General features: G+C 35.2%; 1 pseudogene; it reads left to right on the plus strand.

The window, feature by feature from the left end:
* Positions 1 to 489: 489 nt before the first annotated feature.
* On the plus strand, positions 490 to 1345 carry LOC138174748 (large ribosomal subunit protein eL8 pseudogene; annotated as a pseudogene).
* Positions 1346 to 13360: the final 12015 nt, after the last annotated feature.

The following is a 13360-nucleotide window of genomic DNA, read 5'->3' on the forward strand; positions in this document are numbered from 1 at the left end:
TTTCACTTGTATGGCAATTTGCAAATGTTGCCACTTTGAGTACCCTCCTTGCTTCAGTTTACCACTGGGCTGTTGTTATTAGTGGATTGTATTTCTTTTTATCAATTAAACAGGTAAATTTCTATCTAGGGAGCTCACATTAAAGTGGAACAACTGTTGATGGCAATTCCCCAGCTGATTTATCAGAACAGCTGAAAGTACTAGAACAAGACTGCCACCAAGTGGGCCAGCAGCAACACTATGAAGGAAAAATCTGGGGAAGGGCCAGAGCTACAAAGGCTGTTTTCATAGTGGCCCTAACTAACGGATTTGTAGCTAAGGGGCAAAGGCCTAGCATGCTTTTCAAATTTAGTAAAGTTTGGTGAAGCTTTTAGGGATTCAGTGTCATATGGCAAGGTGGGATGTGAGACCATCATTTACATGTTTGTAGTTAAAGCTTTCTCCCTTGGGCAGAATGATTTTGTTTAAAAAACAACAACCCTAGTTTTTCCTTTCTCGTTCAGCCGGTCAAGATGCCAAAAGGGAAGAAGGCCAAGGGGAAGAAGGTGGCTCCAGCCCCTGCTGTAGTAAAGAAGCAGGAGTCCAAGAAAGTGGTCAATCCTTTGTTTGAGAAGCGTCCCAAGAACTTTGGCATTGGTCAGGACATCCAGCCCAAAAGGGACCTTACTCGATTTGTCAAATGGCCTCGGTACATTAGACTGCAGCGTCAAAGGTCTATCCTTTATAAGCGTTTGAAGGTTCTGCCAGCAATTAACCAGTTCACCCAAGCTTTGGATCGTCAGACAGCTACTCAACTGCTTAAACTGGCTCACAAGTATAGACCAGAGACAAAGCAAGACAAGAAGCAAAGGCTGCTGGCTCGGGCTGAACAAAAGGCTGCAGGCAAAGGAGATGTCCCCACCAAGAGACCACCTGTTCTCAGAGCAGGTGTTAACACAAGAAAGCACAGTTGGTAGTGATTGCACATGACGTGGACCCCATTGAGCTAGTGGTCTTCCTACCTGCCTTGTGCCGGAAAATGGGGGTTCCTTACTGTATTATCAAAGGTAAAGCAAGACTCGGACGCTTATTTCACAGAAAGACCTGCACGAGCATTGCCTTCACACAGGTTAGCCCTGAAGATAAGGGAGCCCTGGCTAAGCTGGTGGAAGCCATCAAAACCAATTATAATGACAGATACGATGAGATCTGTCGTCACTGGGGTGGCAATGTTCTGGGTCCAAAATCAGTGGCTCGTATTGCCAAGCTGGAAAAGGCAAAAGCTAAGGAACTTGCAACCAAATTGGGTTAAATGTGTATTTGATTTTCCCTATGTAAAAATAAAAATTTAAACAAAAAACAACAACCCTAAAAGCCTTGGCAGGGAAAGGGGTCTCTAGTCCAAAGAATTCAATGAATCTGACTTGAGGCAAGGTAGGAAGAGAGACTGAGGAGTTGTGAAGGGTCTGTTTAAGGAGGAAAGACTAGTGATCAATTCTAGACCACCCTAAATTATTTAATTGTTTTTCAGTGTGTTAACTATATATATATATATATAATCATCTGTCTCTAAATGTGCTAAGTGAACATCTAAGAGGTAACTATGCAATTCTAAAAATAATTGAAGTGTTTGTTCTATTCCTTATATAACTACTAGCAGCCCTTCAAGTCTTTCCCTACTTAGGGTATCAGTCTGACTAGTGCACAACTCTGAGTGAAAGGAGAATGTACCTACTTTTAAAATTTTTAATTAAAGTCTGCAATGTAATTGAACTACAACTGCCTATAAAGTGTTTATAATATAGATAGCAATAAACTATGTAAACCCTATGGAACATAGAATTAAAATTGGAAGGAAATATAGAAGTTATCTCTCATTTTACAAATGAGGAAACTAAGGTACCAAAGAGTTTAAGTCACTTGCTCAAATACACACAGTCAATAAGTACATAGTAAAACTATGGTTCCACCTCATCTCTTCTGTCTCCAAATACCATGTCCTTCCCACTACATAACATTGCCTTTATAGTACTTTGTCCTAGTATGTTTGTTTGAAGGGCTATGCCTAGTCTTTAGTTTTCCCTATCTCAAAGTACTGAGCCTTGTTGTATTTGTATTAACAGCAACTTAAGAGGACTAGTCTCTTAATTATTCTGTGCAAATAAGATGATTATCCAAAGGTAGAACACTTGTATAGGTTCAATAATTTGATATCCATAGCATTAGTTGTATGTATGTATGTATGATGATGTAATGCATATAATGATCAATTCTCTTTTGGTAAATAAAAGTATGCTTGCTCTATCAGTATCTGGGAAAAGTAACACTAAACACTGAAAGTCTAAACTGCTAAACTTACTGCATACTTCACTGGACACAACCAAAGCCATCAGTCAAAGTTTACCTTATACTAGTGTATATTTCTTTCCTAAAACTAGCTTATCCTATCTTACTCCCTTCTTTATAATTTATTCAAATATTAATAAAAAAAACAACCACTAAAATGGAGGAAAACACTGAACAGAGTTACACAAGGATTCAGGAACTAGGGGATTTTCTTAACTAAGTGAAAAATGTCATTTTTTAAATTGCCTGACAAGAGATTCTGCCACCTAAGTCACCTGGATTAATACTGTCAGACACCTGAGATCTGGCATCAAAAAATGATGTAGATGTTTATTTTGTTTTTCTGAAATTTCAGACAAATGGACTAAAACAACTGGTTGCTGTTTGTTCTGGGCCAATGATTTCTTCCAGATGGGGAACTCCTGCTGTGGATATTCATTCCACTGATGCAGATCAACAGATCATCAGGTGATTTATTGTTGCCGAGAGTTGCCTAACATAAAATTATCCCAATTCTCGGTTTTTTTTTTAGATCAAACCTCTCGTTAAACAATGAAATAGAACAATTCCCTCTTGTAACATGAAGGAGGAAAAATGTGAATCCTAAGGATCATAGCTTTAGAGTTGGAAAGGACCCCAGAAATCATCTATTTCAAACTGTCATTTTACAGATGGGGGAAGTGAGACACTAGAGAAGTCAAGTGACTTGCTCAAATACACAGGCAGTAATTAGCAGATACATTTCCAGTCTTTTGACTCTAAATCCCCAACTTTCCACTAACTCACATTGTCACTAAAATATTGTTTAATGTGTTTGTTTGAAAGGTTGTCTCTAGTCTTTTGACTTCTACCAGTCCCAAAGTACCCAGAATGCTATTTTTCTAATTTATTTGCTCTTTATTCTTCATGTAGAGACTAAATACATAAAGCTGTCTTAAGAATAATGAGAGGGAACTGCTCTAAAAGATGTCTCTGAGTGCCCATTCACTAGATTACTCATTCTCACAATACTAAATGTATTTACTTTTTGTTTTGATTCTTAAAAAATAAAATCTTTCCAAATATATCCCTTCTACTTCCCTTAACCACCAGGTCATTCCTTATGGTAACAAAGGTTAAAAAAGAAAGAGGAAAAAATTCACCAACAATAACCAACATGCTAGTCATATCTGAAATTATATGCCATATTCCATACACATATTCCCCCACCTCTGCAATGAGGTACATTTTCTCAATTCTTCTCCACAGCCAACCTTAGTCATTAAAATCAATCAGTGTTTAGATGATTTTGTTGTTCTTTTATTTATATTATTGTAGTCATTGCATATATAATTTTCTCAGTTCTGCTTATTTCTGCATGCTTACATAGTAAGAAGTATTTGGCTTCTAGTATTGTCTACTTAATTAGAGGGTGTTTAAATATCATACCATATTTCATACTGGGTAAGCATATTCTCTATTGGTATAGCAGTAATTACCCAAGCCAAAAGCAGAAACACAATTCTGTTGCAGGGTTAGCTTCTGATAACAAAGCCATTCACTCAGGTCTCTGGTAATACCAGTGGATTAGGAAGCAAAAAAGAAAGTGAATTCTCCAGAGATGTCTGCCAGATGGTGAATTCCTGAAAAGAAAGGGATTTGATGCTCTTGCATGAAATTGCCCATTCTTCAAATTAAATGAATAACCAATTGGGGTTTGCATTATTTAAGTTAAACAGAAGACCTCCCCAAATCCTGACAACAGTGCAAATATACTCTAACCCGACAGTCAGATCTCAGAAGCAGGAAATCAATGAACTCAGAAGAGAAGCAGAGAGAGGAAAAAGTTATTAGGAATATTTTAGTAGTAAAATTACTATTATTTGTATAACATAAGCCCTCAATGAAAGTTTATGGTACATTATTCTCCTTTCACAAAAAGGCTACACACCTTGAAAATAACTCAATTAAGCAAACTATTTTAGTGAGTAAAGCAATGTAGTATTTAATCAATTCACAAATCAATTATTTCATTTTCAAGTTGAAGATCATCAGCATTCTTAGGACTTAGTATGGACCCTACTATAGTGTACTGCACACAGACATCCCATAACCACCAACTGAATCACAAAGTGGCACCAAGATATTCACTTATGCAATGTTACATTGGATGGGTGAGTTAGTCTTTTACTTGGATGCAACTGATTTATATTCAATGAGAAAGTAATAAAGTAATTCTCCAGCTTGATGGATTTGGTTCTCACTTTTGAATAATACTGTGTAATGGGAATGTAAATTTTTAAGATCTTCCCTGCCCCTAGCCTAAAGTGTACCTGGAGCCTGGGATGAGAGGCTTGTTTTTCAGTAGATACTTTTTGATTGGCCAGTGGGTCCAGAAGGTTGTTACATTCTCTGAGCCAGGAGAAGGCTATATAAACCCTGATGTGAGGCTTTGTTTTGGGGCTCACTTTGAGAAGTGTTCTGTGATTTGATCAGATGAGACTCTGGGAAGACATTGTTGAGAGCCCCCCGGCTTTAAAAAACCCAGATGTTGATTTGGTATGGATGTAATGATTGGACAATTTGGAAACCTGTCTACTTAATCTGTTTCTGGCTTGATAATTCTGTCTGTATACTCTGAAGTTCGGGGTGCTGACCTTTTTCCCCTGAACTAGGTAAATGATACATATTTGACTGATTAAAGTAAGCTTGTTAACCCATTTTGAGTTGCTTTCCTTTATCAAAGCAGATCCAAGAACCTGTATTGGCAGCCACCCTGGGGACACTGGGGTGCTTCCTGATACACACTGTTGAATGCTTTTAACGCCTGGTTTTTAGAAGTCATCACTGCTCACACTTCTGGACCCTTGAGTCAAGCATGCTATCTAGAAATTTCCCTTTTTTAACTAATTATTCTTGCTAACTGGGTACTAAATACAGTTGCTAAGAGCCAACAAAAGAGAATAAATGGTATAAGTATTTTTCTTTCTTTTTTAATGCAATCGGGTTTAAGTAACTTGCTCAAGGTTACAAGGCCAGTTATTTCTGGGTGTGGTGCTAAGTATCTGAGCCCAGATTTGATCCCCAGGTCATCCCGACACTGGAGCCAGTGCTCTTACTCGCTGAGCCAAGTGGCTGCCCCTAAGCAATTGGGGTTACGTAACTTGCTCAAGGTTACACGGCCAGGTGTTTCTGGGTGGGTACTAAGTGTCTGAGCCAGGATTCGATCCCCAGGTCATCCCAAAAAGGAGCCGGTGCTCTTGCTCGCTGTGCTACCTGGCAACCCCACCACAATTACTCTTATGTGGGCAAGTTAAATTTATTTTTCTCCCAAATGGGCAAGTTGAGATAGAGAGTTTCAGTCACTTCTGTGAACTCTAGACAAAGAAACTACAAATAGCTTAGTACTTAAAACATAATTGGCAGCATGAAAAGTTTAGGAAATAGGCATAGAATGCTTTAGTAAAGTAGCATCATAATAAATGAAGAAAATTGTTTTCTAATAAGTGGTCAGTGTGATGAGACAGACAAATAAAGTTAACACGAACTTAGGTTGGATAAGAGAGAATAGGGATGTTCTCAGTTTTCTCCGAATTTATCTGTAATACTATGTTCAGTTCATTTTAGAAAGGACATGGATTAGCTGGAGAGTGCCCAGAGAAGGCCAGAGATGGGTCCATATCATATGAGGATCAGTTGAAGGAACTGGGTATGTTTTACCTGGAAAAAAGAACATTCAGGGGAGCACTTCATATATTGCTTCAAGTATTTGAAGGGCTGTCATGTGGAGAAGAGATTATTCTTTTTCTATTTGGAACCACAGAACCAGTAGCAAGAAATAGATGTTCTAGAGGTAAAGTTAGACTTTCTATGAGGAGATACTTTCTAACAATTAGAGGGATTTAAAAACAGAATGTCCTGCCTTTAAAGGTGGAGGAGTCCCCCATTTACTCCCAGGTACACATCACTCAGAGGTTTTTTGTAACATTCTGAACTACTTTCTGTTATTATGTAGATCAGAGGCATCAGACACAGATAGAAATGGAACCCTGAAGGCTACATGTTGTCTTAGAGAACCACAAATTACAATTGCCTGTGTCAAATTGGCTCTTTAAAATATGTTCTTAAACATTTTCCAATTACGTTTTCATCTGATGTTGGGTCACCCTCTGGAGATTTGCAGGGTCCTTGTGACTGGGAGGTGGTGAGTTTGATACCTCTGGTGTAGATGATATTCCAACTTCCAGATTATATGATTTTATAAAATTGTAATCCCTTGTAAAATGTAGATGTTTTTGTCCAACCCATTATCCCTTTAATATCATAGATTTAGAAAGAGAAGATAGATTTTAAAGAACATCTAACCCAGCTTCATTAATAATTCAGATAAAAAAATTGACACCCACAAAGGGAAACTGATTTGTACAAGGCCACACAGGCAATAAGTATCACAGTCAGAATTTTAATGAGAGTGCTCTGACTCAAAATTCAGCATTCTTTCCAATACATTGTAGCTGTGTTCCCTTTAGCTCTGGAGGTCTTTCAGGCCACTATCAATACAGTCTTGTTATGTCATTTGAAATTGATGTCATTTAAAATGTCATTTAAAAATGATTAAAGGAAGTTGCTAGTACAAGGGAGGTTGCATTGTAATCACAAAAATTTCTGGTGACCTCACCCCCGACCCCTCACCCCACTATATTTTGGTTATTTTGTTTCATATGTTTGTTATATATCAACAAAATGAAAGCCACCAGGGCATGGATGAAATGGGAATCCATCAATAAATATTTATGAATGACTTGTATAGAGGTAAGGGAGATGTAAGAGAAATAAAAGTCATGATATCTTCCTTCAAAGGGTTTTTTTCTTCTTGATGAATAAATCTCTAAATGACACTATCAAAGAGCTGTACTGATATCTATTAATAGAGTAATCTAAGTAAGAAAATATATTATGTAAAAAGAGTTTACTTGTGTATGGCAAGCACAGAAGTACAGACTATTTCCTAAAGAATTGCATTTCCCTTAAGGCAGAAATGTAGAAACTTGATAGTATTATTTAGCAAGAAATTGTAAATTACCTATCTTTAAAAAAGATAACCTTAATGACAGTCAAAGTTTGTCTCATAATATTTCTCCTGTTGATGATACAATAAAAATGCACCCCATTACTGAAGTCATGTATCTAATTTTCTCTTCTCTCTTTGCAAGCGCATGGTACTAATTGATATTGAGAGATACAAACTACTGACATCAAGTTTAAGGTAGATTTGAAGAGATATGATGGGGCAAAAAAGGAATGGTTCAGACTAGAAATTGAGGTTCAATTTATAAATCTAGACTTGGGACATGGAGGGAAAGTTCAATAGGTTTTCTTTATATATTTTATCTTTATTCACATTGATCCTTTCACTTTTACATTCTTTTTTCAATTTTCTATTGTTCTTCAGAAAGAGTCTTTTAATACTTTTTCCCCACTCATTGCCTTTTAAAAAATATACTATCTCTTATTATTCTTACTTCATCAGATGGCAACGTTGTATCTATCTAATTACAATGATTTGGCCATAAAATCAATTGATTTTTTATTAGAAATAATTTCCTGAATTAAGCATTAGCTACTCAAATTAGAAATCAATTTTCTCAGTGATAAAATTGAGCCAACTTTTGGAAATGCTTTTGCCTTATCTTTTCTAAGTTGATGGACTCAGTACTGAAACTTTACTAGTTTCTTTTTCCCCCCCTAAGTCTCTAAGAAACTATTATAATAAAAGCATTATAATGATAATGATTTTTACATACAAACACATTCTATCATGTCAACAAGTGTTATTCTTGAGTTGCCACATTGGGCTTTTTTTTTCTATCCATCTTACACCATGGGAACCTTCTGTGTTAATATATGTAGCGTATTTCACTATTTCAATGGACATGTAATATCATCAATGTGTGTATTCCCACTACAGATCTTAACTCATACTTTCTTTTTCACATCTTATCCCTATACTCCCATAAATCCTCTACCCAGAGTTATGGCAGGCTCTTTTTTTTTTCTATTTATATTTTGTGTTTATCAATGGAACAGAGAGTTATTCATTGACTATCTTTCTCACTATTACATGGTTGGTCTACCTCTTGTACTGGTCACATATCTCTATATCGACATCCTTTATACCAATCTTCTAGCTTAATTATTATTAATATTGTATTCTAGTTTAATGAGGCCCACCATGCACCTGTCCATTGCCATTTGGTTGATCGTCAGTTTTAAATCTTTGAATAAAATAACATTCCACAGTGCATAGGAAGAATAATGTTCAAAAGCTCATCCTTTGTTTTGAGCAGACATTTAGAGTCATTAAAATTACCATATATTTTCCTGAAAGAAATTCAACCTGTACTACTTCTTGAGTTTAATTCTCATCTCAGGAGTGTAGTCCAAGTGCAGTGCCTGTCAAAAATATTTGTACTGATGGACTATTTCTGAGTTCTTCTTTAACCACATAAGTGTATGTTTCCCAATAGATAAATAGGATGAATTTTTAACAGTGATTATGGATTTCTTTCAGGAAGTTATCCACTGATCCCAAGCTAGCTGCAACTGCATGCCATCCACATGTCTGAACATATGGAAGATCTCAATGTTTAGTGCAAGACTTCTTACCTAGACATCTCTGGATAAATTTCAGGGGGTCTATGACCCTGAAAGGGGCAAATTATATTTTTCATATAAATAAAATTGGTTTCCTTTGTAATGCTATCTGTGTTTTGTGCACTAAATTTTTGTTTTTTCCTTGAAGAGAGGGCTAAAGGATTATCTAGAAGATTTCCATGATATTAAAAAGAAAAGTTAAGAACTCCTCACATAGAGGCAATGCTTTTTGAATTTGAACTCTGAATTGAACTTAATCCATGATGAAAACACATATCTTTTGTGATTATGAATCTCCTTTTATACTTCACTGAATATTATTTATTAAAGGTTGAGTAGTTATCTCTGTGGTCATATTCATTCACAGAAATTTGTAGGGTGTTCACATATGCATTAGACATGTCTTTTTGGGCTAGAACTTTGAAGACAAAAATTTGTTCTATCAAATCAAATACTTTATTTAAAGTGTTAACAAAAAATAAGCAAAGTGGATTTTTGCATTTAATATACCTTTCATCAGTGGTATGCTTGTAATTGTATACTATATTAAAGAATATCATTTGTTAAAGCCTTCCTATTTCTTTCAAAAGCTACATCAAGGATGTACTCAGAGTGTGTATAGATAATTCTTACAAAATTTTAGTATTGATAATGCTCTTTTTGGTCTCACAGTTCAAATTAGACTAATGTCTCAGGTTCCCGAATTTTTACAAAATTGATACTTAGGAAACTAATGCAAGCATGAACTTTATTACTATAAGGAGAAGTAACAGGTAAAAATGAAATTGTGTGCACATGTACACACACACAATATACCATCACAGAGATTTGACTATTCAGGGCCAGTGTCACTTATGTAAGGGAGTTACTGTACTGTACACTTATGTACAGTGTACTGTACACTTATGTACAGTGACAAAATAGGTACATGCTCTATTTTTTTAGAATCTTGAGTGGAGAAATTCTATACCTTAAAGATGAGGTTGAGAAAGTTCATCAATGGCAGATATGATGAGTATTCCCAATTAAACCCAGATGTGGTACGGAAATCCGAGAGTCACTTATCAGTGTCATAATGGGCAACTGCTACAACAGTCCAGGAGTCTTATCCAAATAGGAGTTACAATGATTGACAAGTTTGACATGAAGTCAGAATGAATTATGATAGTGGAAAAGTATGGGCTCTTTATCATTACATATGCATTTATGATCATTAGGAACAGTTAGCTTATGTGATTGTGATTTGTATCCATCCTATAACTTATACTATAACATAAATATATACCAAATATATATTATGTATATATATTTACATTATATTATATTTACTATTATGTATATAGTATATAAACATATATACTAAATATATAATATATACTAAATATATATTATGTTATAGTATAACATAAATGTTATACTATAACATTTAACAATAATTTTCAAAAATCACAATTATCATAATGGGAAAATAGATTTATTGATTGGTGTGATTAATATTCTATCACATTATTTAGTACAGTACCTGTGGTATGCCTGTCACATGTTGAGACTCCAGAATAATCACCATATATTCAAGTTACTCTGTGGGTCCACACACTCTCAAAACCACAGCTCATGAGCCCTTATTCTGTTTAATTTTTCTCTACTCAGTGTGAGAGCAAAATTATGTCAAAGTAAATATATTTAATGAAATAATGTGGAGGGAAAGTGACAATTAAATAATATTAACTCCTCTTAAACCTAGAACACACTGCCCCACAAATACAGATTATACATAAGAAACATATAGTTTGATAACATATATGACCAGTGCATATGAATAGAAAAGAAACCTATGTCACTCACACTTGTTGCAGCACCAATGACTTCAGGTGATAAGGTCAAGCTGCTCTCATGTTATATATCTTACCTACTGGGGATTTCAGAACATATTAATCTCAGCCAGTGTCTGTTGACCTCAAATGGCCTCATAGTGGTGACCATGTGTCCATTCTGCTGGATGTTGGTCCATTATATTTTGGCCTGATCTCACCAGGGCCACTTACTGTCGATCTTAGCTCTAGGCTCCTTCGGTATAATAACCAGAACCTCTCCTTGATAATGGCTGGCTGGTAGCACTTTGGTTACAGTGACTACATACAATTTTTAAAAATGCCTGGCAGAATATTGTTCCAATATTCAAGCTAAGTATATCTCGGGATGGCTCTCTAGAAGTAGTACTTCATTCTTGTTTCTTTTGACACATATCTGGGTAGTGAGAATCTTACCTCAGGGAACAGAGATAAGTAAAAAGAATAAAATATCCCCAAGATCTTCTCTGACTAAGCATGCAAATTAATTTTAGCCAGAAGAAAAGGTGAACCTCACCTTTATTCTTTTGTTTTCTATGCATATCTGTCAGTAACAAAACTCTTTTGCTTTGGCAATATATTTCAGCCTGTAGAATAGGGGATGGCAGGTTGGGAAGAAGATTCCAATATCAATAATAATAAGACTTGGGATTTTGTTCTAAATCTTGAAATAACTTCAGGATAAACCCCTTAAAATTGCATCACCTCTAACACATTCTTTTATGTATATCCAGTCTAGTGCTGGTGGGTTTTGACATATTTGCTTTCTTCATTGCTCTCCTGTCATGTGTTCATGTCCTCTCATTAATCCTCTGCAAACTTCCCAAACATTCATCTTTAGACTTGATTAAATCCACAGACTTACTAGGTTTTTAAACTATATTAAATAGCCAAAGTAATAGGTTCCATTTTTCTCTTTGACCTGAGTTCACTACTTTTTTTTTTCTCTTTTTACTGATATATTTGCAGGTGATTAATAGGGCATTGACTCATAGGACATTATACCTGGACAGGCATTTAGCAATGATTTATATTAGCCCTACTCCATCTCTTATTTGACAGACAATAAGAATGGAGTCTGTGCAATGGAAATGACTTGTCCAAGTTCAAATAGGAAGCAAATAACAGAACTTAAACTTGAACTCAGTTCTTTTGACTCCATGTCCATTCTACCCTACAAATGGGATCTCATTAGGTGTTACTATTGCAGTGAAAACACCCTGAATGTTTTAACAGTACAATTCTTTTTAGAGAAATCAATAGGGCTGTAAACACAGTGGTCTAAAAACTTAAAAATAGGTATGTGACTTGGACTCTGATATCTGCTGCTTTTACATAAGACATTATTTTACATATTTTGTTACAGCCTTATAATCCTGCACCAATGTTCCTAATATAATCCTCTTTTGTAACAAAAAAGCAAAAAGTTAAGGATAACAGAAATATGGGCTTATCTGGAACAATAGACCTGATTTTGCAGCCATAATACACAATACTGAGGTGTGTACCTGAATGTTTCAACATCTTCTAAAATCAAAATTGGTCATTGCCAAACATCTGAATTGTGTTTTGATTTTTTTTTTAATTTAAAGTCTTGTAGTAATTGGTTTCTTTGACATGAGTCAGTTCATACAAGCCATTGCATATTTGTTAATTATATGAATTCCTCCTTATGGTTTCTTTCTGCATAATTCATTTTATTCATGTACTATAATTTCTTTAGCCATTCCTAATATTATTCCTTATTGCCAAATGCACAAATAACTAGCTTTGTGAAAAGCTAAAACATATCCATGTTTAATTCATACTAAAATTATAGTAAACATTTTCCTTTTCTTTGATGATTAAGAAAAAGCCTCTGGATCTTGTAATGTCTCGAAGTCATCATTATAAATGCAATATCATCATTATTATTTTACTATTTTATTATACTATAATATTATACTACTTGCTTATTTGTTTTATTCTCAATTTAAGAAATAAAACAGGCATTTCCCTGGGCCCTAGAGATATCTGCCATTAGACACAGATATGTATGCATGTGTAAAATCATTCATTCTATACATCTATTTATCAGTTCTCTGGATCCAGGCAGTATCTTCATTATTATTATACCATTGAAATGAAGAAGAAGAATAGAGATTTCCAGTTATCAAAATAAGCAATAATGAATTTATGAAGCATCTGACTGTTTACAAAAGCACTTTCCAAAACCTTGTGAGTTAGGCAAAGATTAAAATACCTTAAATTTATGTATTATTTTTCAAAAACCTTTATGTGTTGTTGCTGTTTTTTTACATCTGAATACAATAGAGCTAAAACAGGAGTTATTCTTATGTCTAGTTTAAAGATAAGGAAACTTAAGCTCAAAAGAGCATATAGCCTAGGGGCACATAGTTAACAAGTATTTGAAGCAAGATTCAAACTCAAATCTTTCTGATTCCCAGTGTTATGTTCTCCAGGCATGGGGAACCTGCAGCCTTGAGGCTGCTTGCAGGCTCCACTTTCTTCTTCTTCTTCTTCTTCTTCTTCTTCTTCTTCTTCTTCTTCTT

This window comes from Petaurus breviceps, unplaced genomic scaffold, assembly GCF_028583685.1.
Source record: "Petaurus breviceps papuanus isolate PSGF00001 unplaced genomic scaffold, PetGlider_PUasm1.0 76, whole genome shotgun sequence".
NCBI classification, from domain to species: domain Eukaryota; kingdom Metazoa; phylum Chordata; class Mammalia; order Diprotodontia; family Petauridae; genus Petaurus; species Petaurus breviceps.